Genomic DNA, 3,959 nt, shown 5'->3' with positions numbered 1-3,959 from the left:
TTATCTCATTATAACTTAAAAGGTTTAATATTAAAATGTGTGAGTTCCTTGTCATAACATAAAATGTTTCACATTATTATTGTTATTTTGTTATTAACTTAAATATTTAATGCAGTAATATGATAAGTGTTCGTGTTATAATGTAATTTTTAAGTGATAACAAGAAATGTTCACGTTTTAACATGAAACTTTTTAGATTATTACAAGATAAATATTATTTTGTTGTAACAAGAAATTTCTTTTTGTAATGTGATAAGTTTGTATGACGTGATAACATGAAAAATACCCTGGTAAAACATTAAAATATATTCAGATGTGAAAAACATTTTGTTATAACAAAATACTTTCACATTATTTCCTGATACTGATCAGTTTTTTTTCCCAGCAAGGCAACAAGATGCTTCAGTATAGTTGCTCCCACTTGCATATCATTTTCCTTGCACAACATCTATGTACCTTGAAAAACACCATGAAACTTGAAACTTTCAGCTCAACTAAGAGAAAAAAAAAACATACAATTTTTTCCATGAAAGTAACAATATTCTGTAGATGCTATATAATTGGCAATTGCTTGCTCTAGGCAGACTTTGGATCCCCACTCTATTGATTATGAGTAACACCAGATGCCAGAGTTGGATGAGCGATGAGCAGTAAGAGGATGGAACTGATGAGTGTGCCACGAGGGGGTTGTTTGTCTTTTGGCCAGGGAATTGTGTCAAGACTCACAACCTCCAATATCCATCAGAAACTAGCTGTCCAACATGCTACATGTTCATTTAGGCACATTAGACCTGTGGACACTTCCAATCTGAGATGCTGTTAAATGATGCCATTGACTTTAAGACAATATTTCTTGAGCAAAGTTAACAAAAAAAAACATCTCATCTAATCTAGCACACAAAATAATATAATACTTATCACTTTTAAATAGCTCTTATGATTAAATATACTATTTTAGTGAACAGTAATGTATTCAGAGATAATCTGATCTCAGAGTTGGCTTTGTTTGAGAGACACTTTGTAAATGATGCCTCATAAAATCACATTCAAAATCGCACACACAGACTTTCAACCCGCACTGACGCAAAACAGGCAACACTGATGATTTTTCAGCATATTTTCTCGTCAGGTCTGCTGATACCACACGCAGCGAACGGCCCCACAGTCCCAGCAGAGACGTGCTGCAGCTGCTGTGCTGGTGCCTCTTAGATCTTCAGGACTTGGGCGATGTTTTGCCCCACTTACATGCAGCAGCTTTGTGAATTAAAAAGGCTCCACAATAAACCCTGCTTGTGCTGCAGTGGATAGCAAAGCTTTCCTGTGGGTCTGAATTAGTGTTCTTGGACTTGTACCCGGAGTCCCTGCAGCCAAACAGAGCCAAAAGACCAATTTTTCCTTTGCTGCCTAACACCAGCAGAGGGGGGTGTGCTCAAGTCAGGAGGAGCATGTGAGAGTGTCAGCTGTGACGGCTGAAGCCTTGGATGTGTCTGAACAGCCACACCCTGAAATAACACCGCTTACTGACAAAACCAGTTCGGCAATGGCATATGATATTAATTTGAACATAAACACTGCTTAGTGTTGGACATTTGCAACATTCCACATATTTGTTACTTATAGCTGAGCACAATACACTTCTTCTAGCAGTTTAGAAAAATGATGATTAAATATTACATTATCTCTGAACAACTCCAGCTCATGCCAGATAATCGAGATGCGCACGCCTGGCAGTTTAAATTAATTTAAGTAAGTCCTCGCCAGTATCTGCGATAGACTTTCCCAAGGGCTCTAAAATGAGCTTTTTACTTGAACTAGCTGTCACTTAGGAAACAAAACTGAAAAACATACTGCCTCAGCAGATGAACAGCCTCCCTCCTGTGTAGTGCAGAGGGCTAATATTTAGAGGTTTTTTTTTTTTTTTTTAATGAAAAAAACAGGTTAACGAAAGCCCTTCTGCAGGGCTTTATATGAAAAACTCTGAGATGAATTATGCACATCCACTGGCTTTTGATATCCATCCCACAGGGCCTTTTCTCTTTTCATTAAAGCTCTATTTTTTCCCAACTATGCATCCCTTTTTTTTAGAGAAAATGACTGGGCAAAATCCTTTAGTTCAAATCAGTGCAAGATTAAACAGCTTATTGTGTGTGCTTTTTGGGGGCTGGTGGCTGTTCACTGGCTGGGGGCTGTAATATTTTACACCGGCCTAATTTGGCGAGGCCAGTGTGTTGAAGTGATACTTTGATATTATCACACCACTGGACCTCCAATCAATACAATCACACTGAAATCAATTGTACACGTTTTTTACGCCAAGAGTGTTTAACCGCCTGAGACGGTTATCTGAGAAACTTGTAGCAGGTGGACTGTCACATCAGGTCTTACCTCTATCTCCATCTCCAGTGCCACACCCAGCACATCTGTCTTCCTATAAACTTCCCCTGCTTGTTATTATTATTTTTTGTATTTTTTGAATTATAATTCTAATTTCTTACGAACAAGTGCTAGTTTTGTTAAGGAGTCACCAAAGGTAAACAATAATGATAAGGGACTGTATTTTATTTATCAGAGTGGCCTGGGTGTGACTTCCATAATATATACATATATATATATATATATATATATATATATATATATATATATACAATGACCCTCCCAGGAGCTACAAATACTTCTCCTTCACCTCCTTACCTCTACCACTTTTTTTTTTTTTTTTTTTTTTTTGGCTATGCTGCGATTTTGGAAAATTTTTGAAGATGGTTTTCATGGTTCAAGGTTCATTTTATTGTCATTCTGCACATGCTGACACATGAAAAGAACAAAACTTGTGACTCAGGTCCAGCAGCGTACAATAAGTGACAGTATTACTAAATAAGTTCATAAATAAATAAAACTAGAAATAACTTAATACCTGAGGTTTGTATCTAAAATAACCTGTAAAAAGAGCCTATAAAAGAAAGAGAGTTAGTAGTAGATTCAACATAGTTGAATCGGAGCAGCATGTTAAAAACAGAGCAGCAACATAGCAGTAGCAGCAAAGCAGAGGAAAAGCCACCTTTGAGTTATGGGGTTCTTAGGGTATTTAAAATAAATACAAAATAGGACCATTTGAAGTTGAATGTCCCTCCCCTATAACTTAATACAAAAAATATACCTCCCTCACCAGTGCTTAAAAAAACATTTTGAAGTGCCTCCCTCATTTTGCACCACCCCTTCCCTCATAAATAACAAACAGTCCCTAATAATAACCAACCAGCGATATAGGAGATCATTCCTGCCTGGTGCTATTAGAATCTATAACTCTTCTGCCTCTGCCCAATTCATTGAGCTGAGCTGTTTGTGGACTTTATCTTATCTCTATTATTTATTGTTTTTAATCTGTTGTCGCTGTGTTTTAATGTGTGTCAATTGTTGTTTATTTAAATAATTGTTAATCAGTAATCTGTCTATCTATCTATCTATCTATAATAAATTAATACAGTATGTGCAAATTTGGGCCCCACAAGGCATTTTTTTCTTATGCTCTCAGAATACAGTCCAAAACACACACAGGCTATATGGGGGAGGGAGGATTTTGGTGCCCCACCCTCTGGGTGGCGCCCTAGGCAATCGCTTGTGCAGTTTATGATCCGCCACTGCTCCTCTCTAATCCAAACTGGTTAGAATTGCAGTAGAATTTTGTCTTGTTATTGTAATTTGACATCAGAAATTGAATCGAAGTGTCTTGAAATAAATATATATGTTTTATGATATCTAGTTATAAAACACTCCCCCACATCTATCATGACTGGGGACTTAGTTTGGAGACATAATCCATAACTTCCTGAGCCTAATGAGAACAGAAATCCATTCACTGAAAATGTTCATTGCTGAATGCAGCTGAAGTGGAAACAATCTGGAAAAAACAATTCTGTCCTCAATTGAGCTGTTGTTCCCAATCAGTTGGTTATAAGTCTAAA

The sequence above is a fragment of the Plectropomus leopardus genome, chromosome 1, assembly GCF_008729295.1.
Source record: "Plectropomus leopardus isolate mb chromosome 1, YSFRI_Pleo_2.0, whole genome shotgun sequence".
In the NCBI taxonomy this organism is placed as follows: domain Eukaryota; kingdom Metazoa; phylum Chordata; class Actinopteri; order Perciformes; family Serranidae; genus Plectropomus; species Plectropomus leopardus.
Note: the sequence above shows the minus strand (reverse complement) of the source record.